The sequence below is a fragment of the Scyliorhinus torazame genome, chromosome 7 (assembly GCF_047496885.1).
Source record: "Scyliorhinus torazame isolate Kashiwa2021f chromosome 7, sScyTor2.1, whole genome shotgun sequence".
Taxonomy (NCBI): Eukaryota; Metazoa; Chordata; class Chondrichthyes; order Carcharhiniformes; family Scyliorhinidae; genus Scyliorhinus; species Scyliorhinus torazame.
Genome location: NC_092713.1, coordinates 246,895,279 through 246,923,276, shown reverse-complemented (window position 1 = coordinate 246,923,276; position 27,998 = coordinate 246,895,279). Strand labels below are relative to the sequence as shown.

At 44.8% G+C, this 27,998-nt stretch overlaps 1 protein-coding gene and 1 pseudogene across 5 annotated transcripts in view; one reads left to right on the top strand and one right to left on the bottom strand.

Moving 5' to 3' along the window:
- Positions 1–27,998, top strand: part of LOC140426929 (protein phosphatase 3 catalytic subunit alpha-like) — a 603,583-nt gene that overhangs the window by 391,957 nt on the left and 183,628 nt on the right. The window lies entirely within an intron of this gene.
- Positions 1,293–27,980, bottom strand: LOC140427235 (large ribosomal subunit protein uL2m-like; annotated as a pseudogene).

Genomic DNA, 27,998 nt, shown 5'->3' with positions numbered 1-27,998 from the left:
GAGCTGAGGTCTTAGATCTCCAATGGTTACATGGAACATACAGTGCAGTAGGAGGCCATTCGGCCCATCGAGTCTGCACCGACCCGCATTAAGCACTCACTTCCACCCAATCCACATATCCCAATAACCACTCCTAACCTTTTTGGTCACTAAGGGCAATTTATCACGGCCAATCCACCTAACCTGCACGTCTTTGGACTGTGGGAGGAAATCGGAACACCCGGAGGAAACGCATGCAGACACAGGGAGAATGTGCAGTCTCCGCACAGTCAGTGAATCGAACCTAGTGCTATGAAGCGACAGTGCTAATCACCTGTGCTACCGTGCTGCCCTAGTTCTACTGGTTGTGGAATTGCTTATCTCTCCTTATTATTTGCTGCGTATGCTGGTTGGCTTGGAAGTATTCCTGTGTTGTAGCTTCACCAGGTTGACAATTCATCTTTAGGTATGCCTGGTGTTGTTCCTGGCATGTCCTCCTGCACTCTTCAATAGATTGTTCTCCTGGCTTGGTTGTAATGGTAGAATGGGCCATGATATGCCAGGCCATGAGATTACAGATTGTGGTTGAATACAATTCTATTGCTGCTCTCAGCCCACAGTACCTCATGAATGCCCAATCTTGAGTTGCGAGATCAGATTAATGTCTATCCCATTTTGTATGATGGTAGTGCCACACAACACAATGGAGAGTATCCTCCGTGTGAAGACGGGATTGTGCGGTGGTCACACCTACCGATACTGTTATGGACAGATGCATCTGTGACAGGCAGGTTGGTGAGAATGGGGGTCAAGTATGTTATTTATCATCTCAGGACAATTCCCTCATCTCCAGGGCAAATTTAACGAACCTTAGCTGTATTGTCTCATATAAACAGATGAATTGAATTAGGAACAGTAGGCCATTCAGTCCCTCGAGCCTGCTCCATCATTCAATAAGATCATGGTTGATCTGATTGTGGCCTCAACTCCACTTTCCTTCCTATCCCAGTTACCCTTTGACTCTCTTGTAAGTCAAGAATCTATCTAATTCAGCCTTAAAATATATTCAGTGACACTGCCTCCATTGCACGCTGGAGAAGGCAGTTCCACATGCTCACAGCCCTCTGAGCAAAATAAATCCTGGATCTCTGCTTAAATGGGAGACCCTTATTTTTAAACTGTGTTCCCTATTTTTAGTCTCTTCCACACGGGCAAACATCCTTTCATCATTCACCTTATCAAGTCCGCTCAGGACCTATTTTTTCCCATCTGCACAAGATTTTTAAGCTCCATGTTCTTCAGTTCGGAGTCGCTCACGATGATCGGTTGACGTAACTCTTCATTGGTCGAATTGGTCAACTCTTCCTGCCTGCTCAGCGAACTTTCCCCTGCACAGGCCACTGGAGGGTTGGATCCCCAGCCAGCGATTATGGCCAGCTTCATCGATCACTCGTTTGCTATGGTCAACATTGGATACACGGCCCACAGTGACAATGCAAGACTGCAGGACCTGAACTTGGCATTTGGATGACAGTTGAATAATTGCTGTGCCATTCACGTTCCTGAGCAAAGCTCCACCGGTCCCGATTGCTCGGATGTACCAAGCTCCTTTCCCAGGTTGCAGCTCCAGGTTATTTACCAGTGGTCCCATGGGAAGTGCTCCCAGTGGATACGCATCTCCCTCTTTGGCAGAATCTGCCATTTGTCCCATCTGTCCAGAGGTCTTCACAATATTACCAGATTCCATATTCTCTATGGTGATAATCTATTGTTTCCGACTTGCACCAGCAAGCAGAGGATTTCAGCAGATCTGCGTGGGTCATATCCTTCTCCTTCCTTCCCAGGCTCAAAGCGTAGGTGCTGGAAGTCAATCATTTAATATCTCCCCTCCAATCCCATGAACTTTAATTTTCTCCGTGTGATCCTGGGGTGGCACGGTGGCCCAGTGGTGAGCACAGCAGGATAGGTTCTGACCTGGGGAGTGGCAGCAGATACAGTGGGGGCTGCAAAGCCATGAGCAAGGGCTGAAACTGCCATGGTGGGGGTTGGGTAAGCGTGTATGGTGATGTGGGGAGGTGCAGAGGGTCAGCTCAATCCCAAACTCCAATGGTCCCTCCTGTCACCCCATCCAGTTCCCAGAAGATGCTGTGTTGCAGGTTAATGAACTGCATTTTTAAATACGAATGCCTTTCATTCTTCTACATGGCTAACCTTTCAGCATAGTATAACCCCCTCATCCCAGGGTGTTTCTATTGCAAGTACCCTTCCTGAAATTGTGATCTCACCAAAGCCCTGTACAATTGTACTAAGACTTTGTCATGGCTATACTCCAATCCACTTGCAATAAAGGCCAACATGAAATTCAAAATCATTTGTAAGAGGTTATTTCTGCTTAGTATGGCTAATTAATAAGGTCACAGTCCATCTTTCCAGCAATTTGAATTGTACTTTAAAAAGGCCATTTGATATATTGAGATGACTTCAGAGAGGACTGGGAATGATGATTTCAAGACTTGAAGTGCTAATATATGAAAATGAATTCATAGAGTTGAACTCGTTTCCATTGCAAAAAAAGACAACTGTGAGTGGACATGATGAGCTCTTGAAAATGATGAAATATGTGGATAATGTAGAGGTTAGAAATGATTTAATTCAAATTGTGGCTGGAGAATAGCGTAGATGAAGTATAAAATTAACAAGCTTCAAGCAAAATCAAATATTTGAAATTTCCTCCATGGTATATAAACACTTTTCCAGTAAAATTAATTATTCATATGTCCTTTTAATAACATCTAGTTAAATATCTGGTTAAAACGAACGCAAAATGTATAAAAATAGATTTTGTGAAATGTGATGGTTCTGTGTTATGGTAAATGGAATCTGCAGGTGCAACTGGTCCAAATTGATTCATGTAGCTTGCGAGTTAGATTGATATCCTGGACGTTCACAAGATTACTCGGGCGATGGGTTGGATGAGGAAAAACATTAATTTTCCTCAAGGAATTATTACTTGTGGTTAGTCAACTTCTTTAAGAGATTAAATGAATTGCCTGCCACACAAGTGACAGGCAATGGCCATCTCCAAAAAAGAGGATCTAACCATCACTCCTTGACATTCAATGGCATTACCATCACTGAATCTCCCACTATCAACATCCTGGGGGTTACTATTGACCAGAAACTGAACTGGACTAGACACCTAAAAAATGCTGGCCTAGCCAGCGATGTCCACACCCCCCAGTGAGTTAACGTTTCAAAAATGAGAGGCTGAGCAAATGTGGCCCATGGTCTTTGATGCCAGAAGCATGAGAAGCGATCTCATTGAAACATACAAGATTCTAAAGAGGCTTGATAGGGTAGATTCTGAGACATTATTTCCACTGAGCAGGGAATCTGAAACATTGGGCACAGTCTCTGGATAAAGTACCAATCATTTAGGACTGAGATGAGGGGAACTTACTTCACTCAAATTGTTGTGAATCTTTGGGATTCTCCACCCCAGAGGGTTGTGGATGCTGCAGTATTGCTAAAATAAATATTTATTGTATCGCTATTTCTATGATCTTGCTGTCTGACATTTACGTGACATTACTTAAGTGATAATGCTCCCAAGAATATACTTTAGTTACTTTGAAATACCCTCTGATGATCTAAAAAGGCACGAGAAAAATGCAAGTTTTTGCTCTCTTTTCTACTACGCCTTAGGTTACATTTGTTACATTAAAATATTGCCCAGAAAATCTACTCCTTGTTGCTGAATTCTGCCACTGAGTCGGCAAAGACACTGGAAGTTAGACAAAACTGCTTGCATACAGGATCATTCCAATGGGGCTTCTCCTGCCATCCCCTTGTGTCCTGACTAGTTTGAATGTATCTTGGGGGATCGTAGGAAACTTTGAGAATCCTACAACATGTACTGTGTTAATTTGTAACAGTCTGTATGCAAGCACTGACATCTTCAAGTTCAGAGTGGCCAGCTTTGTTTCTTGTTGCATTGCCAAACATGTGGTCTTCCAATATGTTTATGGTCCTGTTCCTGGGATTCGTGACAAGGTCCTAAAAGGTTTATGTTGGGTGGAACCCACATGCCATTGTATTTGCGCTGGCACAATGGTGCTGTAACTATTTTTACATTAATTTCCTTTCTTTTCCAAGATGCTTTTGGATATTTTTACAGTTTGTCAATTCTGGTTTGTGCAGAATTTGTCTGAAGTTAATCAGAACAAAAGAAATGTACATCTCATCTCAGCAACAGAGGTGGGTGGGGGTAGGGCAGCACCATCAGGAGGGTGGGGAAGACAATAAACACCTTTGTGCACAGCCAGTATTATGCCCCGTCACCTTCTTCCGCAATGCAGGCCGACCGCCGAACCCTAGTTCCATCTCTCCAGGCATCCCCCCCCCCCCCCCCCGCCATGTCACTTACGCACCCTCTGATCATGGACGTGTCTCCGGATCTGTGTCCCATCCCCTGGGTATTCGTATGTTGGCTACTGCGTATGTGGTAATGCCTCCTTTGTGTCTAGTCATCAAAGTGTGATTGGGATGCTAGGCAGTGACTCCAACATGCTACATGGCCCGCCCACCTACGGGGATCCACTTGGGTTGTGTGAGGTGCTCACTTAACCACAATTGACAATTCCTATTAGCGATATCCTTCAGCCGCACGTCCAGAGGCCTCGGCAGTCGCTGGGGGTTATGGGTGGTCAGTGGGGCTGGCAGGCAGGGACAAGGGTTGTCCTAGGAATGGGTACACATGATCTAGGGGTTGGTATTGTGGTGCCGCACGCGGTTGCCCCCTGGTTGCCCCCCCAGCACCCTCCAACCCACTCATTGCGGCCCACCCCTGCAGAGAGTCCCCACCGCCAGCCAAGGGTCCTCCACTCCCCCCCCCCCCCCCCCCCCCCCCCCCCCGCCGAGCACTGGGGTGGAAAGCCCAGTGCCTCGGGCTCTTTGTCTATGAACGAAGGTGGTTACTCACCTGCTTGGATCCCCATGGAAGCCCTTCAGCTCTTCACCCATTTTTAAAACGGAGTACCAGTCGGCGCCAGTGTGACCACTTGCTGGGGAGGCCGCTGAACGATGGGAGACCGTTGGATATGGGGTCGCTCTCGTTAATTATATGGAAATGGGCCTTAAGTGGTGTTAATTGGTTTCTCGGCAGTCTATGGTGAGATCCCGATTTCACCCAAGGGAGCGGACCGGTTACATCGCAAACTGTTTGGTGCCTGGTGCGGTTCTCGTTTTTGTCCTCCCACTGTTCAAGGCCTTGTTTTGCTTGAGAGAGAGTGTAACGATTCCGGAGAATCGTGCTCAAGGCTAACCCCAGGAACATTAAGTGCTCCTCTTAAATTTCTCACTACATGCTTCTATTTGGTACTCCACCTGTGCTTACAGCTAAGGTGGAGGCGGCTGTTGGTCTTATTATTCGTAGCTGCTGTCCTTTGGCTGCCTGAAGCCTGGCAAGGTAAGGGCATAGCTGCAGGAGCCTCCTCGATAGTCACGTTCACTGGTAGAAGGGCTGAGATGTCACTCTCCACGTGGAGAACCTTGAGAGGAGCCCCCAGATGCCGAAGGCAGCTGCTCCTTTTCCTTCACAAGGCACATTTGCACCTTCCTGCTGACCTAAGGAGGAGCTAGGAGCACTCCCGATGCCTCATTCACCTCTCACCTTGCCACTGCTTCATGCAGTGATGTATGCATTTCCAGAATCCAATTGCTGCTCTGCTGGATCTGGCTGTCTCAGGGTTCATAGAATTTACAGTGCAGAAGGAGACCATTCGGCCCATCAGTCTGCACTGGCCCTTGGAAAGAGCATCACACCTCCACCCTGTCCCCTACATCCCAGTAACCCCACCTGCCCTTTTTGAACACGAAGGGCAATTTAGAATGGTCAATCCACCTAACATGCGCATCTTTGGACTGTGGGAGGAAACCGGAGCATGCGGAGGAAACCCACGCAGACACGGGGAGAACCTGTAGACTTCGCACAGACAGTGACCCAAGCCGGGAATCGAACCTGGAACCCTGGAGCTGTGAAGCAACTGTGATAACCACTGTGCTACTGTGCCGTCCACAGGTTCTCTGTCTCTCAGTGGACTTCCTTTCTGCATTTATGTTTTTAAATACACAAGAGCAGCCACCTAGCAAGCCACTGCAGCTCACGATGAAGGAGATGAGTGAAAGCACACATCTGTTGAAGAAAGACCGTCACTTGATCTAACATTCACAGCGACCAACTCAGATATTGGAAGAGCAGATAGCTTGGAGGGTAGCATAGAGGCAAGGTCAGCATGTGGTAAGTCATATGACTGGACTGCAGACCAAGGGTAAGAACTATAATTATAATAATCGTTATTGGTGTCACAGGTAGGTTTACATTAACAGTGCAATGAAGATACTGTGAAAATCCCCGAGTCGCCACACTCCAGCGCCCTGTTCGGGTACACTGAGGGAGAATTCAGAATGTCCAGATTACCTAACAGCCGTCTTTCGGGACTTGTGGGAGGAAACCGGAGCACCCGGAGGAAACCCACCAGCTCCGGCAATCAGTGGCCTTGTTAGATGCTGTTAGCTGCTTGGTGTGTCTGTGCTGTGCTCACCAGATTGTGTCCTTGAGTCTGCACAAATAATGTCCATGCATTAGGGGAGAGTTCAAAGGAATAGTGTGACAGTTCACTCTCTCAAGGTCCCTCCTCTTCCTCCGAGGTGGGCAATTAGCAGCCCCTCTTTTGAGCTCTCTGCTCTTCACCTGACCCTGATCTGCAAGACAGAGCAGATATATTAATGAGCTTCCAATGTGGCATTCTAACTATCCCGCTGTGAAGCTCTATTTGTCCAGTGGTTGACAGATGAGCACAATACATCCTTGTGCCCCTGCACTTGTCCCTCATCCACTAGGGTGAGCACAGTTGCCCACCATCAGCAATGGAGCAGCTGCTGTGCTGCCTTGCTAGTGAAAAGGCCTTTTCTTCCATGGGGAGTCAAGTTTGAGTAAAATGGCAGCTCTCCTCCTGCCCTTTTCCATTATGCTATGGTCTGCATTCTCGCACAATTATATGGGTGAACACAGACCAGCACAATACCCATGTTTGTGGCAGCCCAGCAGTCCATAATGGGGATACACAAATGCCTTCTGCATATGGTCATTCTCGAGTGACCTTATGTGGTCCGCAATAACAGACAGGACGCAACAACCTGATTCCATTGCCACCAGGTGGATGGTGACTTATTTGTGACCCTGGTGGTGACCTCACAGCTGGAGACCACCTCTGTAATCTCAGTCTCGGCTTGCTTTGTGAGGCAGGCTGATCTTAGGTTCCCATTGCTGGGGAAGAGGACCTCCTGCCCTGCCTTGCTCTTGCAACCTGGAAGAGAGTCTGCAGGGAGGTGTGACTACACCCTGGGTTTTTCTTCTCTCATTTTGATTGCATATATCCTTTAAATTATTATTTTTACAGACAGGCAGTCAGCAGTAAATGCAATCTTCTGCAGTGTCACCTGCCTTGTCCCCCCCCCCCCCCCCCCCCCAATGCTGTTACTGGATGGCTCCTGTGCCTCCCACAGCTAATTGGCTGTCTGCTGGAAGATAGCTTCTGGCTGGCCACTCACTGCCTGCACAGAAGTGACTTCCATTTCCAGTCCCGACTTGTGGCCTAGTCTCAAACGTTAGCCTCTGTCATAGCTAGGTTTGTAAATGCTGTCATGGATTTCATGCTGGAAAGGATGCGTTCCAATCTCTAAGTTAGGCATGAGGTCATGTGCCAAGTTGGAGACGGACTCTTCCATACTTATTGACCTGAGGAAGGAGCAGCGCTCCGAAAGCTAGTGACATTGAAACAAACCTGTTGGACTTTAACCTGGTGTTGTAAGACTTCCTACTGTGCTCACCCCAGTCCAACGCCGGCATCTCCACATCATACTTATTGACAGTGGTAACGGGCTCTCTGACATGCCTCTGAGTAACAAGCATCTCTGTGTGCATCCCCATGAATCTTTTTCAGCATGCTGCCCCACCAAAGTTGCCTTCTGAAACAGAACTAAACTGTGACATTATCCTTCAGGAGGCTGGCACACATATCATTCTTTCCTTTTGGTCTGCAGTCCATTCATGTTTGATGACTCACCACGTGCTGATTGTGCCGTTCTGCAACCCGCAAGATATGCGCTGTTCCAATATCTGAGCTTGTAGCTGTGATGGTATTTCTTCATCAGAAGTATGTTCTTGCTCACCTCCTTCATAGTGAGGCTGCAGTTGTTGGCTAAGTGGAAGCTCTTGGATATCTAAAAACATATACGCAGAAAGGGAGGATTGAAATAAGGCAGAGGATGTTGGGTGGAAAGCAAGAGGCCCGTGGCCAGTTGCAGTTGTACTTCATCCCAGATTATAGGATGTGGGTGAAGTGGGTTTTGAGAAAGTGTCTAATCAGGAATGCACTGATGTTCTCGGCAATGCTGGTGGCAATGGCCTCAGTCAGTGCTGTCCTAGTAATTTGCAGCACCATCTTCTCTGAAGGGCTCAGGACATGCAACCATGCCTGTCACTTGCCAGTTCTCTGCTGCTGGCTCCTATTGCGTAGCAACTCACCCTACAAGAAAGGGGGCAGCGTGTTAGTGACTGGGTAATATATCTGGCACAGCTGAACAGCTGGAAACATGTTGAAGCTGCAAGAAGCGGGTATGAGGCTTGCAACAATGTTAAGTGTGGGAGAGTGAGGTGCACCCTCTGAATGTTAGCATTAGTCCTGAGTGCTAGAGATTGCTGATGGATGAGTGACTGGGGTTTTGTGTATTGAACGGTGTGTAAAGTTGGTGATGCGGTGGTGGGAGAGAGTGTTTGAAGATGCATTGACTCACCTTGACTATATGTGTAAGAATATTGAACTTTTGCATCGCAGTTTGACTTTAAGAAGTGTAGGCTAGCTTTAACTTCCAAATAGTTGGGCCTCATGCTGAATGTGCAACTAGTCAACAGAATGTTTTGCACTGGGTTACACTCCACAATCATACAAATATTAGGGTTAGGGTTAGGGTTAGGAAACACAAATATTGTGTTTCCTGCATCACCTCAATCGTGCACGGGGTATTTATGCATTTCCCTCCCCACACCCAAAAACTGGCACTATCCTAAAGTTGACCAATACAACTATTGAGTCTGAAATTGATGAATACCAGTAGGCCAAAACAAGCTCACAGCAAATTGGCTGCCAGCTGTGCCCAAACTTAATTTTGATTTCAACCAATGGAAAACAAAAATGACTGGTGGTGTAAAACTGGCCGCCAATTTATTTTTAGCCCATTTTATAACCATTTTATAATTGATAACCAATTTTACCCCCAGTGTTTATATAATTGGTATGCAATTTAATCATTTCACAATCCTGCCGAAATATACTTTTTCTTTAACAAAATAAGCTCTCTCATTTAGTACTCATTAATTATATTAAAGTTAATATTACTCTTTAAAATCCTTAAGTATTTTTTATTAACAAAGATATCTGTGTCTGAAAATCAAAGACTACAAAACATATTAAACAGCAATTTAAGCAAATTTATAGAAAATATAGGTTACATTTCATATTGTTTTGTAATAAAAATACTTTATTTTAACAAAGTGAACAGAAGAAATAATGATCTGTCAAAATATAATGGGCAACCAAGTAGGTTTTCTATAAGATTTCAGTCTATGTGTGGGTGCGTGTGGAGGGAGGTTGATGAGAAATGCCAGCAGCAATAAGCACTGCCAGCTCTTTGCAAGAACACAGATCAAAGGCCTAATTTACTAGATACATCCAAGCTTAACGTAATTACAATTCTGACAGTTGAGCACAGTTACTGAAAGTAGCACATTCATTAAAAATGGATGAGAATTCTGCAGCTCATATAGAGTTCACACAAGAATCTTTTTTTTTAACCACTGCATTATGTATTTTACCTCCAGCTACATTGTTATGCTTAGCTCATTACTTGTATAAACCAAGGCTGCAAATTTGGGCTCCGAATCCCCAAAACAAGAAAACGGTGGGTTACATGTTTTTGACATGGTCAGCATGGCGCACCACCCTGGAAGGACACCAGCATGGCCATGCCATGTTTGCGCTGGAAGCACCAGGAATGATAGGATCATAACACCAAACAGCTGTTTCAGCTGATTTGATGCACAAATCTTCAAAACCGTGAACTGTGTAGATCCAATGTACACATGTGTTAAATTCTCTCCGTTGATAGTTTCTTGAGGGACCTTCCTCTAGCATTATTTAATGGGATGGACAAGCAGTATGTAGATGAGTTGGTTTTGACTTACTTGTACTGTGCCTCAATTTGGGAGGTACTGGGACTTGTTCTGAGAGGTCATTTGGTGAGTTGGTGCATCTAATGAAGAAGCAAAGAAAATTTGGTCTGCGGCATTCATCAAACCTGCAAGGCTGTCAGGGCTGTAGTTGCACTGCCTCTGGATTTGCAACATGACCAAACAATGAGAGGGAAATCTCTGTGACGAAGAGAAGGAGGAGGCCTCTTCTCCGAAGGTCCAACTCACCATCGTTTTTCAGAGAGAAATTCTCATACCTCCCCCTCACTCATCAGCAATACCTGAGGCAACTCAGATTCGGCAAGGAGGTGGTCAAAGAACTGTGTCGCCTCCTTCAATAGGATCAGCAGCTTCACACCAGGGTGAGGATGGTGTTGCTGAAGGATTGGGCTCATCAGCCACACAAGAACCCATGACAAGTAACATAGAGTTTCATATGTGGGCAATCATATTCGTTAGCGAGTGATCACCAAAGAAGAAGAACGTAAAGCTATGAAATCACCAAAAACATAAAGCAATCTGTGTTCTCAGGCAATGGATCTTCTACCTTGACCACTTGAAGGGAGCCCTACAGTACTCGCCAGAATTTAAGTTTCTGCTGTGTCTTCCACAACCTCACTATTGTGAGAATATCTGGGCTGGGATTCTCCGAACCCCCGCCGGGTCGGAGAACCCCCGGGGGAGGCCCGAATTCTGCCCTGCCGCCCCGACACCGGCTGCCCTATTCTCCAGCGCCGTTTTTCGGGCAGCGGCGGGATTCTCGCCATGCCGGTCGGGGGCTGTTGACCACGGCCTCCCTGGCGATTCTTCAGGCCCCAATGGGCCGAGTGGCCGTCCATTTTTGGCCAGCCCCGCCAGCGTGAATTACTCACCTCACGCATGACGGGACCTGGCAGGTGAGTATGCAGGCGCGGTCCTCGGGTGGGGGGGGGATCCATGGTGGCCTGGCCTGTGATCAGGGCCCACCGGTTGCGGGTGGGCTTGTTCCGTGGGGGGACAACTTTCCTTCATGCCGGGGCCCTGTACGGCTCCACCATATTGCCTGGGGGCCGGCGCGGAGAAGAGAAATCCCGCACATGCGCGGAAATACGCCGGCCAGTCTGTGCATGCGCAGGAATACGCCGGCCGGTCCGCGCATGTGCGAGATCACGCCGGCCGTTCCGCGTATGCGGAACCTAGCTCCCGAAAGTTCAGAGAATTCCTTACTTTCGGGGGCTGTTGATGCCGGAGTGGTTGGCGCCGGTTTTCTCGCCGGCGTGGGGACTTAGTCCCCAGAAGGGAGAATCCCGGCCCTGGTCAGCACACAAAGCATCTTGGTGGTACGTGCATCCTCATTAATGTTCTACTTTCACACCCTTACTGAAGTCTTTATCTAAGTCACCTGCAGCAAAATACACCTGCAACCTGTCCCTCCAGTGAGCTGGAACGTGCACTGTCCCTTTCCCCTGGCCTGGCTACTTCCCATCATGCCTGGTTACTCATTACATCCTGATCCTAACTCTACATTAGCCTGTTAAGTTTGCACGGGACCAGTATCTGATCTAGTGGCTGATCAAATGACACTGCTTCATCAGTAATATACTGGCTCTTTTTCTCTTCCTAATATTGTTGTGTTTAGACACAACAAGAAATTGGCATTTCTTAGCTATCAGAAAACATAATATCAGAAGGGGAAGGTTGACCTTAAGGAAGGGGATTGGGATGACAAGCAATATATCCATTCTCACAACATCGACAGCTTGCACTTCTGGCCAGGAATTGTCATCCGGGCATCCCGGCAGTACCAGGATGCCAAGTCCAGCATGCCAAGCTGGCAGTGATGGGGTGCCCAGGGAATGCCAAGGTACCACCCTGCCCTTCCTGACCACCCAGATTCTCTAATGCCCTGTGAGACCCTCGAGGTGCCATTACGCCTGGTCCATGTTTGTGTGGACCAGTACTAAACGGCGCCCTGATGAGGTCTCACGGGCACAGCCAATGAGTCCTCGGTGCCTGGTCTGCCATCCGGGTATTTAAATGAGCCATTGGGCTCTGATGACCGGAGCTCCTCAGTGCAGGAAGAGATTGGGGCGCCATTTTTAAATGGTGCCCCAATCTCTCACCCTCTATGACCCCTGGACCCCTCCAGTACCCCAGCTCACCTGCTGGGAGGGTCCTTGAGCCCCCTACCCCCGCACCCCTCCACATACCAGCAGGACACCCACAGGCCAATGACCAGCCCGGCAGCCCATAGTCACGCATCTCTGTGTCCAATCTTCTCTCTCTCCCTCAGCAGCCACTATGTCGGTTTCACGATTTTTAAAAGCACAAGTGAACCCCGCCATTGGAAACTCGGCCCATCGGAGGCAGAGAATCACAGAGCCACCGGAGAATACCAGGTCAGGCCCGCTAATGACATGCAAATTATGTTTACTGTACGTGCGTTCCGGACCGCATTGACGCTGCTGTGAGGTGATGGAAAATTACGATTTGACATCAAATCGGTGCCCGCCGTGATTTTGGAGTCAAAACCGATTCTCCGCCCAATCGCGTTTTACAATTTTGGCATTCGCCAATGGAGAATCCTGCCCATCGAGTTTTCAGTTCTGCAAACAGAGTTGAATATTTGATATCACATAAATGTATCCTTTTAAATAAAGACCTACAAGGTGCCCATGAATCTAAATATGATTACCAAAAATGAATGAATACTTGGATCCTTTTGTTACAGAGTGGCGGTGCAGATCTGCAGAGGTTCAACTGTATTGTCCACCATAGGCCAGATTATTCCTGTAGCTCATGGTGCATGAATATAAAAAGAAATCTTAGCATTGAGACCCTGAAAGCTTATGGAGAGACCAACTTAAATATTTCGCACTGCCAATGGTTTATTTCTGAGATAAACTGAGGTTGCCAATTCCAACTGGGAAATTGTTAAACATCGCTCTTGTGTGCCTTAATGATAACATGGAGATTCTAAAATAATGATTATCATTTTAGTCCAACCACTTGTATTTATAGTAATGTCACAATTGAACAGCAGATGCTAGACGTAACATGCTTCAACAAGATGCAGGGTAAATAAATGTATTCAGGAGTGTTTGTGTATGAAATATAATTTAGGAATATGATATATGGTGAAAAGTGGAGGTTTTCCAGGGAATATGCCACAGTGGGGGGGCGAGAGCTGAACTGATTAGATAGTGATTCGCACTGAAAGCATTTCAGACAAAATTGGAAATTCGATTTTCTTATGTGCCAACCTTTTTAATAAAATTTTTTACATCATTTCGATTTTAAAACAAACAGTTTTATTATTTTGGTAAAATACATAAAGAACAATATGGTATTCTGCAGAGCAGACATCAGATTGCAAGATCATTGAATCTTAAAGTGCAGGTAGAGGCCTTTCAACCCATCATACTTGTGCTAGCCCTTTGAAAGAGCTGTCCAATTTAGTCATATACTCCAGCTTTTTCCTTACAAACATTAAAATTTAGATGTCAAGATGCCGATGGAAAGTTACCATGGAATCTGATTTCAGCAGGTTCTCAGGTTGTGCATTCCAGATTTTAACAATGGTCGGTGTGAAGAAATCTGATTCATGTTCCTTCTAGTTCTTTTGCTAATTATTTTGAATCCATGATCTCTGGTTCCTGTTTCACCTTGCCAGAAAAAATAGTTTCGCCACAGTTGCTTAATCAGAACTGCTTGTAATTTTGAATATCTCCATTAAGTCTCTTAAACTTGTGTGCTCTCAGGAAAACAACTCCAGTTTCTCCAGTTTTTCAATACAGCTGAACTCCCTCATGCTTTGGAACAGACTCATTTTCTGTGTGAATGGTGAAGAAATGTAGTGAGGGGTGATTTTGAGCCCATATTAGCTGTTAGTGATAACAACGATGCAGGTGGAAAGTTCGGTGAGAATTGGAAAACACAATTCCGGCGAGATTCCAATTTCCAATTCTCCAGGCACCTCACCAGCAGCGCGATGAGAAATCCACCGGGGAAGGAAGGGAACCTCATTTTCATAAATTATAATGTCATTAGCAAGCCCTTCCCCCGGGACTTCCCCACTCACTGAATATTCATCAGTCGCCAGGGAGAAGTCGTCACGGCGCGAGTTACAACAGCTAAAAATGCGAACCTGCCAATCTCACTTCCTAAGGGGATATCGGATGTGACGCTCAGGTCACCATTACCCTCCAGGTTGCCAGTGGCAGAGAGGGCATTGGAGCGAATGCGGGTTCAATGTTGACATCTTCAGGGTGGGATTGCTCACAGGAACTCTTCATGTCTGTGAGCCTCTCGGTTTACAGGAGCCTGGCGGCTTGTATGCGCTTCCTTTGCCCTCATTGCTGGGATTGTGGTTTATAACCGATGAGGATTTGCCCTTCCACATTGGCAGTTGGAAGTAGATGGCAGCAAGTAAATCCATAGGTTCATCACTGGAGGTGACTGAGAGGTTCTTGGGACCACTGAGGCTCTCAATGATCGAAGCGCTTCATTCAAATGGAGTTGAGAGGGACACTGTGGGGAAGTGGCTAGTGTGTGACAGGGAGGGAGTGAAGCTTAGTGGAGAGGTGCTCACCAAGGGGAATTGCAAGGGGGGGTGATCCAGATGCTGAGAGAGCTGAGGATCAGAGTTTTGTAAGATTCATTTACGGGATGCGGGCTTTGCTGGTTCGCCCAACATTTATTTCCCATCCCAATTGCCCTTCAGAAGATGGTGATGAGCTGCCTTCTTGAACCACTGCAGTCCCTGAGGTGTAGGTACACCCACAGTGCTCTTGGGGAGGGGGTTTCAGGATTTTGACCTTACAATAGTGAAGGAACGCTGATATATTTCCAAGTCAGTGTGGTGAGTGACTTGGAAGGGAACCTCCAGGTGGAGGGTTTCCCAGGTATCTGCTGCTCTTGTCCTTCTAGATGGTAGTAGTTGTAGGTTTGGAAGGTGCTGTCTGAGGAACCTTGGTGAGTTACTGCAGTGCATCTTGTAGATGGTACACTCAACCGCCACTGTTGAGTAGAAGGATTGAATGTTTGTGGAAGGAACAATCAAGCGGGCTGCATTGTCCTGGGTGATTTTGAGCCTCTTGAGTATTGTTGGAGCTGCATTCATCCAGGCAAGTGGAGAAAATTCCATTACAATCCTGGCTGTGCCTTGTTGATGGTGGACAGGCTATGGGGGGGAGGTCAGGAGAGAGTTCTTCACCGTAGGATTCCTAGCCTTTGACCTGCTCTGATAGCTACAGTATTAATATGGCTAGTCCAGTTCAGTCTCTGATCAACGGTAACCCCAGGATGTTAATAGTGGGGGATTCAGCGATGGTACTGCCATTGAAAGTCAAGGGTCATTGTCTTGCACTTATGTGGCACAAATGTTTCTTGCCACTTGTCAGCCCAAGCCTGGATATTGTCCAGGTCCTGCTGCATTTGGACATGGACTGCTTCATTGTCTGAGTAGTCGCAAATGGTGTAGCACATTGTGCAATCATCTGTGAACATTCCCACTTCTGACGTTAGGATGGAAGGGAGGTCATTGGTGAAGCAGCTCAAGATGGTTGAGTCAGAACGCTACCCTGAGAAACTTCTGCAGTGATGCCGTGGAGCTGATATAATTGACCTCCAATCACCAAACCAACATCGTTTGAGCAGGTATGACTCCTACCAGCGGAAAGTTTTCCCCCTAATTCGCATTGACTCCAGATTTGCTCGGGCTCCTTGATGCTATGCTCGGTCAAATGCTGCCTTTATGTCAAGGGTAGTCACTTTCACCTCTCCTCTGGCGCTCAGTTCTTTTGTCCATGTTTGAACCAAGGCTGTAATTCGGTCAGGAGCTGAGTGACCCTGGCGAAACCCAAACTGAGCGTCCGTGAGCAAGTTATTGCTGTGTAAGTGCTGCCTGATCATGCTGTTGATGACTCTTTCCATCACTTTGCTGATGATAGAGAGTAGCCTGATAGGGCGGTAATTGGCTGGGTTGGTTTTATCCTATTTCTTGTGTAGAGGACACACCTGGGCAATTTTCCACATTGCCAGGTAGATGCCAGTGTTGCAGCTGTACTTGAACAACTTGCCTAGGGCTGCAGCAAGTTCTGGAACACAAGTCTTCAGTACTATTGCCAGAATATTGTCAGGGCCTTGCAGCATCCAGTGCCTTCAACCTTCAGGGTACAGTCAGGAATCATCATCATTCACTTACTTGTTCTCTTCCTTTTAGTTCATGATTCTGGAGAATCATGCAGCCAGTCGAGTTCACAATTGTATTGATTGTGATCGTCCAGCCGCAGCAACATTGACGTGCCAATGCACACGGCCAGGAACAGCGAGCGCCCTACAGAGGAGGGGAGACAGATGGGGAGCGTGATGGCGGGTGTCCTGCTAGGTCAGCTGGCGTTGAAGTCTGGCATGCATGGGACTGGAGTGGGAGCGGCTGGGGATGTTTTGAGCAGATTATCTACTGGAGGGAACATGGGGAGTGGGGATGTGGAGGGAGGGGGGCAGTGGGAAAGGGCCACGAGAAGTGTTGGGAATCCATGAGGTGACTGGGTGAGAGATCACTGTGGAGGTGTGAAGAGGTGCCGCAACATCCTTCAGGAGCTAGATTCACCCTGACTCCAGAAAGAAGGTTATTGATCATTTCTGGCACCGTTGCCCCATCCTCTTTGCAGCAAACTGGCATTCACTATTGCGGCTTTTGCCTCCCAGATGGGGGTGGTGACCTTAGTTGATGGGTGCCTGCAGGAACACAGGTAGAAGTTGTCACATCTCTGCTCCAGATCATCAAGGAATTTGGTGAGAGCTCCCTCTGAAAAATTTGGTGCTATCTTCCCGGCAGCTATCCTCCCGACTGGACTCTGACCTGTGCAGGGGACTGCTGGCGAGATGTTTAAAAGGAGCGCCCCCTGATTGCAGAGAGCACGTTTTCCCTGGGCGAGGCCCATGAGTGCGACGTGAATCAAGTGGGGAGGAAAAAATATTGTTAAAGAGATTCAATATTTTAGTGAGTTTTCCTGCCATCAACGTCGGTGGATTCTCCCCGGTTTTCTCACCGGAACCGACACTCTGAAAAGAATAAGGTAAGATTCTATCCATTGAAAGGTGTTTGGAGCAGAGAAAATTAACTGTGTGTTTGTTAGCAACGGTATGGGGAAGTCATCAGCAACATTAGAAGCCTCAAAGATGGAGAAATTATACCCGAGGTGTGAATAACATTGCAATATCTTCTTAGATATTGATATCTTGAATGTTGTTGACGAATACCCTGCTAGCTCTCGGGCAGTATATTTTGGGGCTAGCCCAATGCTGTGCCGGGCACCCCCCCCCCCCCCCCCCCCCACCACCAGTCTGACTCAGTTGCCACTCCATCAGAAGTTATAGCCCATTGTCTTTCAATTAGAGAACCACAGAATCCTGTGAATATTCCCAATATGTTCAACTGACATATGTAACTCAGTGATTTTTTTGGTGCAATGCAAGGGCAAAGTATATGAATGTATCAGATTTTCCTGAAATCTTCAGATTGTCTTCTGGATTAATCAGATTCGCCTTTGGATGTATCCTAGCTCCACAATCCCTTGTAGCTGGCAGAGACAGAGGCATATTTTCAACTGGTGGCCAGACCATAAAACTGGCATTGTGGATTGGCCACCTATTACAGAAACTGCTTGATTTTCATTTCCATAATGAATTTCCATAATGGTTTCTCAATTCTTTCAGTTGGAAAATGGTTAAAACTATCCTGAAGCATGACATTGACTATGGCTGGGGCAATAACCTTTAATTGCACATACATAATGGCTGATAAAGTATTGCTAAGCAAGTAAAAGTACTTACAGCACAACTGGAAAATGCCCTGCAAAAGTACTTTGCCAAATGACAGTTCATTGTAATGTTAGTGTGGGTTAGGATTTTGGCAGACTGACTATGTAGCAATTTACTCTTCAAAAAGTTAATTTTATTAATGAGGTCACCACTCAGTGGATATTGTTTTAATCATAATTATTGGATAATCAATGTGTATTAACTGAAGATCATTGGATTTGGATATTTTTGAGCAGTCAACTAGATGCCAAGAAGGTCATTGATGATGTCGACACTGCATTAGGGGTCAACAACTTTCATTTTATTTCATGATTCAAATTTACAATTCATAAATGTATTTGTAATGAATACATCATTGGCATTGACATTATTACACTTCAGTGCAGCACCGTCAGATGTACCGTCAATAGGATGGGCTGTTAAACCAAAATCCTATCTACCAGCTTGGGTGGATGTAAAAGATCCCATGGCACTATTTCAAAGAAGAGCTGGGGAGTTAGCCTCAGTGTCCCAGCCAATATTTATTCCTCAATCAATATCACAAAAAATAGATAATCTGGTCGTTATCACATTCCTGTTTGTGGGAGTTTGTGTGCACAAATTGGCTGCCGTGTTTCCTACGTTACCAGTGACTGTAAGGTGTTTTGAAACAGCTTTCTTTTTTTTTTATCTTTAGTTGCTAAATGTGTAAATTGTCCTGCAAGGTACTACTTTAATTCACTCAAATCTAGAAATCGAAGAGTATTCCACTAAATGATAACGTACTTATTAGTCTTGCAAGACTTCTTCTTATTTTCCATTTCTAACTTGATTTTGTTGTCTGATTATTTTATCTTTGAATTTCATATTTGAAAGAATAATAGAATCAACTGGTCGTGTGAAAACTGGCATTATGGTATACAGTAAGATTGGGGAGACTATGTTGGGGCGGCACAGTGATTAGCATAGCTGCCTCACAGCGCCGGGGTCCCGGGTTCAATTCTGTCCTTGGGTGACTGTCTGTCTGGAGTTTGCATGTTCTCCCTGTGTCTGTGTGGGTTTCCTTTGGGTGCTCCAGTTTCCTCCCATAGTCTAATATCCAAAGGTGTGCAGGTAAGTTGTGGGGTTACGGGGGATAGGGCGGGGTTGACTGGGGAGTGCTCTTTCAAACGGGTGGTGCAGACTCGAAGGGTCGAATGGCCTCATTCTGCACTGTCGGGATTCTATGAAACCAGCGTTCAGAAGAGCTGTAACTTCAGCTGTTTCTGAAGAGAAACTCATCAAATAGGGCAGACAGTATGTACTGTAGAAGAGGGAGCCCTGTATTTGTGCAAATACAGATCTCTGTGGCATATATAAAATGCATGCACTAAAGTACTTTTATCGCTCTGTATGGATGCCCCATTTTCTTCCGTAACAAAACAATCCATCCTATTTTCTTAAAAGAAAAACAAAAGATGCAGCAGAATTATTAAATTGTTGGTCATTACCTTTTGGCTTTCTGGATCATCCATTACATCCAGAATAGTTCAAAATTTAGGTTTGATAAATTCAGTTTTTGAAACTGTCAATGGTTCAAGACCTCCTGAGCATTGTGTGAACAGGGTAACATTTCTGCAATATTTCTTGCAATCTATTAGGTAATGCCAAGCAGTTGTGAGCACATATGAAGCAGTCATTGGAGTCCGGGAAAGTCCCAGAGGATTGGAAAATCGCTGTTGTAACCCCCCTGTTCAAGAAGGGAACAAGGAAAAAGATGGAAAATTATAGGCCAATTAGCCTAACCTCGGTTGTTGGCAAGATTCTAGAATCCATTGTTAAGGTCGAGATTTCTAAATTCTTGGAAGTACAGGGTCGGATTAGGACAAGTCAGCATGGATTTAGTAAGGGGAAGTCATGCCTGACAAACCTGTTAGAGTTCTTTGAAGAGATAACAAATAGGTTAGACCAAGGGGAGCCAATGGATGTTATCTATCTTGACTTCCAAAAGGCATTTGATAAGGTGCCTCACGGGAGACTGCTGAGTAAAATAAGGGCCCATGGTATTCGAGGCAAGGTACTAACATGGATTGACGATTGGCTGTCAGGCAGAAGGCAGAGGGTTGGGATAAAAGGTTCTTTTTCGGAATGGCAACCGGTGATGAGTGGTGTCCCGCAGGGTTCAGTGTTGGGGCCACAGCTGTTCTCTTTATATATTAGCTATCTAGATGACGGGACTGGGGGCATTCTGGCTAAGTTTGCCGATGATACAAAGATAGGTGGAGGGGCAGGTAGTATTGAGGAGGTGGGGAGGCTGCAGAAAGATTTAGACAGTTTAGGAGAGTGGTCCAAGAAATGGCTGATGAAATTCAACATGGGCAAGTGCGAGGTCTTGCACTTTGGAAAAAAGAATAGAGGCATGGACTATTTTCTAAACGGTGACAAAATTCATAATGCTGAAGTGCAAAGGGACTTGGGAGTCCTAGTCCAGGATTCTCTAAAGGTAAACTTGCAGGTTGAGTCCGTAATTAAGAAAGCAAATGCAATGTTGTCATTTATCTCAAGAGGCTTGGAATATAAAAGCAGGGATGTACTTCTGAAGCTTTATAAAGCATTAGTTAGGCCCCATTTAGAATACTGTGAGCAATTTTGGGCCCCACACCTCAGGAAGGACAGACTGGCACTGGAGCGGGTCCAGCGGAGATTCACACGGATGATCCCAGGAATGGTAGGCCTAACATACGATGAACGTCTGAGGATCCTGGGATTATATTCATTGGAGTTTAGGAGGTTGAGGGTAGATCTAATAGAAACTTACAAGATAATGAATGGCTTAGATAGGGCGGACGTAGGGAAGTTGTTTCCATTAGCAGGGGAAACTAGGACCCGGGGACACAGTCTTAGAATAAAAGGGAGTCACTTTAGAACAGAGATGAGGAGAAATTTCTTCAGCCAGAGAGTGGTGGGTCTGTGGAATTCATTGCCACAGAGGGCGGTGGAGGCCGGGACGTTGAGTGTCTTTAAGACAGAAGTTGATAAATTCTTGATTTCTCGAGGAATTAAGGGCTATGGAGAGAGAGCGGGTTAATGGAGTTGAAATCAGCCATGATTAAATGGTGGAGTGGACTCGATGGGCCGAATGGCCTTACTTCCACTCCTATGTCTTATGGTCTTATGATCATGATGGCCTGCAGTGGAATGATTCTTAACTGCTGTCTTGCGAAATGATTAGATTTTTGCATTCCATTTTTGTCTTTCAAGTTAACACTGTCTTTGAAATGCTAATTGGTACTACAAATAGTGCGACTGGTAAATCTTTACACCGTATTCAATTACTGATTATTGGGGGGTGGGGGTGGAGGGAGGGCGTGCTCTTCAGACATATTTCTTTTTTAAAATATATTTTTATTCAAACAATGTTTTCATTATAATAAAAAAAACAATAATACAACAAATCCCAACCCTATACTACACCAAAGTACACCCACCCAGTCCTCCCCTCCCCTCACCCTCCATAGAGAAAACAGAACCTTCATAAAGAATAAAAAGACCCTCTCCCAAATAGCTAACGGTAATCAGTTCCCTGAAAAGGGAGATGAAGGGCTGCCATCTCGAGTAGAACCCTTCCACCGACCCCCTAATGGTATACTTGATCTTCTCAAGGTGCAAAAATTCCATTAGGTCCCCCAACCAAGCCGAGGAAAAAAAGACCCCTCCCCCTCTTCCCTGTTCCCGCACCCAAATAAAACAGAAACTAAAAGCCTAAGCTCATTACCTTAATAAAACAAAAAAAACACCCCAATTCTAACAAGCTGCAGACGTCTCCCCTTCGCTGTTCCCATTGACTAGCTATGCTGCTGGCAGGGTGGCCCCCGTAGTATAGGCTAGAAATCAATGTCAACTAAATAGTATATCAACGATCAGCTCCTTTCCACATACCAAACTTTAACACAGAACCATAGAGGAAAATCAACACCCAACCTCAAATAAAATTCCCAAATGTTTAATATACCACCCCCAACTTCACCCAATAACAAGCCCAGCTACAATCTCAAACCCTCCCCCACATTATAAAAATCCCCCACAAAATACAAATACAGATAAACTTAACAATGAACAAACAGCAAACTCCATAGTCCTTGAACACTTTAGTTCGCCCCCAGTGGGTGCTTCGTGACAAACTCATTTGCATCCTCCACCGCATCAAAGTAATAGTTTCTGTCCTTGAAAGTCACCCGAAGACGCGATGGGTACAACAAACCTCATGTTGCTCTTGTATAGAACAGTCTTGGTCTTATTAAACACCGCACACATTCTCATCAGCTCTGCACCAACATCTTGGTATATTCAGATGACATAGCCCTCCCATCTACAGTCTCGATGTCCGGTACGGGAATTGAATGCACGTAGCTGGCCTTGCTTCACGTCATAAGCTGGTTAGTTAAGTGAGCTAAACCAGCCCCCCAAAGTAAATTTATTACAAGAATATACATAAAATAAGATTCCAGGCTAGTAGCAACTAAGATGGCTGTCAGGTTACTATATTTCTCATGTTTCTGGCAGTCATAGATCCATAAGACTGGATAAATATAATTTTCTTAATTGTTACAGAAATATTTTTTTGCTGTATATCTAGTTTGCATTGTAGGGTCCATTTAACATAATGGCTTAGATTTTTTGACTTCCCTTGAAAGTGTTTTATCGGGCCTGCTTTCGGGCTGAAAGCCGAGGAATTTCTATAAAGGGCAGGTGATCTACTCGACTCATTACCATTCAGGCCGTGAAGGCAAAAGGATCTACACCAGTGTCTCGTAATTGATTTATAAACTGACTAAAGGACTCAATTGGTGTAAAATATTTGTGCAGAAACATAGACAGGACCAACGGCCCATTTTTACTCTGAAGAGTGTGTTTATTAATATAACATGTAGCAACCTGTGGTTAATTACTGTCTATTTGTGCAGAAGAAAATATTCTCACAGACTTTAATGTCTTTGTGAAGGTATGTGGTAAGATAAAAACCATTCAGTTTTGAAATATCTCACACACAGTTTCAAAGCTAACTTTGTTAAGTTGCATGGTTGGAGGTGGTAATGGTGGTGGAGTAGGGACAATATTCAGTAAGACCTGTTAAGGGGCTTGTGCGTTATGAGGCTTGGTTATACCCAATTATGCAGGCTGTACGTAAACTGTGTAGTTAAGCCAGGTACAAAGAATAGCCTATGTGCTAGCTCTCTGAAGGGTGAGGCCATAAATAAGTTATGCTGCAGAGTGCTCAGATGGGGGCTTTGATGGGACTGCAAACAGGAAAGGCTAATTCACTGAAATGCTTGATGCAGTCTCTGTCAAGAATCACAGAGGAGTCTAGCTCCAATTTGAAAATCAGCTTTGTGCTGAGCTTGAAGCTCACGCCATCCAGCAAGGAAGTATTGATCAACCCCATGAGAATATTTCTGAACCTATCAGCACCTAATGGCCGATGACTTGGCTTCCATCACAACACAGGCAGAAGTGACTGAACATCTGAGTGTTACAATGCAAGTTCAAATTCAAGTCATGAGACCACTGCTTATGTCATGCAAGTTTAGCTTGGTGCCTTGGTACCTTGCAGTCATAGACTTGGACCATTAATAGTTGCAGATTGCCGTGCTCAAAGGAGCTTGGAGTGTCCCACATCAGTCCAGCAATCTGTGCTCTGCCAGAAACCAGAATTCCTGAGGTGCTGGCCCAGGGAATGGGAATAGCCCACTGTACATAAAGCTGCTGCTATTTCTCAGGCTCCCATGACATTATCCATTACATCAGCATGCCCTCATGCCGACATGAATTACGATTGGTCTCTACCAGCATATATCTAGTGGGTAGACTCGCTGGGGGAGCTCAGGTGAGTGTGTCGTTCAGTGGGGAGAAGGTCATGTCTGGGCAGGACCCAGGTACTGCCATGACACTATCCCCGGCACTCTACGTTGCTAGCAATAAGGCAGGGTAAGGCACTGTTGGGGCCAGCAGCTTTTCCCGCCCACTGCAATGCTTTATCTCAAAGAGGGAAAATTCCACACAATAAATTCGTCCTGGCACGCAGAGCCTCCATGTCCTCCCCAATGCACAGCGCATTGTACTTCGTGGATGATGTCATCATCTCCAGCCTGGAAGGATACGCTGCCATAGAAATTGAGGGCAACAAATACTTTGATGGTCACAGGCAATACTGTCTTCTCGCTGGCCTGTTGCTGCAGGTCTGAGTTGAGGAGATGCCACGATTCTGTGGTGACCTTTTCTTGTGACCGAGAACATTTTATAGCTGTCTGGTTTGTGATGTAGCTTAGCGTGAATTAGATACAGCTTATTAATCAAGTGAAAGACAAATTCCCACTTGTTTGGATGCTTTATCTATGAAATAGTGGTCACAAAAGACAGAATGTAAATCTTTACTTATGCATCTGTATCCATATAATTTTCAAAAATTACTGGTTCTGCAAAACCAAATCGGAAAATACCTGTCCAAACATCGGATCTTCAGAAAAAAAATCAGTGTCCTGCAAGTTGAAGAAAAGTAAAATCTAGAAGAAAGTTAGGCTACCTTTATCTTGCCAGTAGGATCCAGTTATTTTTGGAGAAAATGTTTCTGATGATCAATCAGGTTATATTTGAGATTCATTGCCTGAACATACCACAGCAATAATGACAGTCTAAGCAAATGGGTAGCGGTAAGTAACAGCAAGACAAGGCATGTGGTTTACAGGTGGCAGATTGACTTCTCTACGTATGTATGAAACCATCATAGCTAAAAATAACATAGCTCAATATGATTTAGCATTGTGCGGTGAAATGTTCAATTACAGCTGTGGGTTGCTACAAACATTATTTGACAATTGCACGCCTTTTTAATCTGTTACAGTACTGATGATTTCAAATGTTATCTTGATTAACACTGTCCCTATTTTACGTCCATCCATGTTGTTATTGAGGTTAAAAGTTCAGATTTACCCCGGAGGAAATTTTCATCTAAATATTTGAAAGAGTTGCCGTGTTAGGCAAATTATTTTTTAACTTTTACTACTGTAAATCAAAATACAATTTATAAAAAAAGTAATAACATATAATTACTTCCTATGATTTTAAATCTGCATCTTTTGTTTGGCAGTGAGGATAATTGTCCAGTTAAGTAAGCTATTTTTAAAAAGATTGTTAATGCACAGAACTGGACCAGTAGCTGAACATTCCTGTGACTTGGATATAAATAATACATTGGAGACGTTATGTATAGTTTGTCTCCATTGTGTCAATGCAGTCTCTCTGCCTCCCATGAAAATCATTGCTAATATTACATTAAGCAAGTGGACAACATTTGGAACAGGCTTCCAAGGGAGTTGGTGGAAGTAATTTGTATTTCTGCGTTCTATTGCAAATTAGACACTTGCCAAAATAAATCTAATATTTTAGTATAGAGTACATGAACAGTTTTGGTCCTCTTACCTAAGGAAAGATATAATGGCATGACTGGCAGTCCAGAGAGGGTTCGCGAGGTTGATCCCAGGTATGGAGGGATTTTCTTAGGAGAAGTTGAGTAGGTTAGCCTACACTCATTGGAGCTAAGAAGAAAGAGGTGACCTTATTGAGACATTTAAGTTCTCAGGGGGCTTGACAGGGTAGATGCTGAGATGATGTTTCCCTTGTGGGAGGATCCAGAAGCAGAGGGCATAATTTCAGAGTAAGGGGTCATCCATTTAAGTCAGAGATAAAGAGGAATTTCTTCACTTAGAGGTTAGTGAATCTGTGGAATTCTTTACCACAGAGAGTTGTCGACACTAGGTCGTTAAGTGTGTTCAAGGCTGAGATAGGCAGATTTTTCATCAGTAAGGGAATCGAGGGTTATGGGGATAAGGTGGGAAAGTGGAGTTCCATAGAATCCATAGAATTCATAGAAACCCTACTGTGCAGAAGGAGGCCATTTGGCCCATCAAGACTGTACCGACCCTACCAAGAGCACCCTAGCTAAGCCCACTCCCCTACCCTATTCCTGTGACCCCATAATCCCACCTAACCTACACATCTTTGGACACCAAGGAGCAATTTAGCATGGCCAATCCACCTGACCTGCACGTCTTTGGACTGTGGGAGGAAAGCGAGCACACGGAGGAAATCCATGCAGACATGAAGAGAACATTCAAACTCCACAAAGACAGTCACCCAAGGTCAGATGAGACTTTTATAAATCACACATGGTTTGCGGCTCTGGGAAATTCATGTTTCCTCGTCCAGGCATTTTGTAAATCTTCAGCTTATGAATTTACAATGGTAAATCTACTTGTGTATCAGCAATAAATTTATTGTAATAATGTTGCACAGTGCAAATAAATTAATGTGTGAAAATTATCCCAAACAATTAGAGAACATTTTAAATACTCTCACTTTGTTTTTTTTATCCTGCGATGTCTTCTCTTCTCCATTCTCTTCTATGTTTTGCGCTTTTTGAAATTTATTACAAACACACCCTACTCTATTTTATATGATTCAGAAGAGATGCTGAATCCAAAAGTGAAATATTGAAGGTGGTCTTTCACTTGACCATGTTAATTTAAGATTTGTGCAACTATCTGCTGAGTCAATATCATAATTCTCTCATGGTTCGTATGCCAAGTTTACTAACCTCGTCATAGTGGACCACATGATGAAAAACGGTGATTATATTTTGCTCCAGAAGCATAAAAAATTTTGCATGATCTTCCTTTCTGCTTGGAACTTGCAAAAATAGACAATACCACACGGCACAGTATCACAGTGGTTAGCACTGTTGCTTCACAGCATCAAGGTTCCAGGTTCGCTTCCCAACTTGGGTCACTGTCTGTGTGGAGTCTGCACGTTCTCCCTGTGTCTGCATGGGTTTCCTCCAGTTGCTCCGGTTTCCTCCTACAAGCCCCAAAAGACGTGCTTGTTAGGTGAATTGGACATTCTGAATTCTCGCTTAGTGCACCCAAACAGGTGCCAGAGTGTGGCGACTAGGGGATTTTCACAGTAACTTTATTGCAACGTTAATGTAAGCCTACCTGTGATGTCATGTCATGTGAGAGTACCTTTAACAAATGGGTGTTTATAAATAGGCGTGTATATAGATATCTGTAGTGAGAGTACCTTTAATAAATGGGTATTTATTACTGCAGTGATGTCAGAGAGTGCATGGAGCTGGGCTGTCTGCCGGCTTTTTACTTTTGTTTTAGGCTGTTTCTTGCAGGGTGTGTTTTAGTTTCGTTTTCATAGCTGGATAGCTGCAGTCACAGCCAGAAGGTGTATGAATCTCTCTCTGTAATCTAAAGACTGTAAATCGATCCTGGTGATTTAAAACGAATAACAGTAGTGACTTTAACTTGATGTGCGTCTGGTAAACGATGTTTTAAGTCTTATGGATGTTAAAAGGAAAGCTTAAAGGATTACTTAGCGTTGTATTCTTTGGGGGTTGTGTTTGAATTAATGGTTGCTAAGATGTTCATTGTATGTTTCAAAAAGGTTAACTGGAGTTCATAGAATAAACATTATTTTGCTTTAAAAAATACTTTTCCATTTCTGCTGTACCACCCCTGTAGAGTGGGCCCTGTGCTCCCCATACCACAATCTATTAAACGTTGTGGGTCAGGTGAACACCATGATACACTGTGGGGTTCTCTAAACCCTGGCCCATAACAGTGACAACAAATATTATTATTATTAATAATAAAACAATCCTGAAGTCAAGTTGAAATAATGAGGGTCACATCTGGAATGGTTAGGGATTCTGTAGCGTCATTTACTGAACTCACCTAATTGGGTCTTGTTGAGAGGATTTCCCTGTAAAGTACATTAAGTGTTCACGCGATGGAGTTTCAATTTTTGTTTTCATGGCAAGTTGAAACTGCTGAAAAGAACTGAGAATATCAGTACCAAATCCATCCATCCATTATACAAAGAGAAG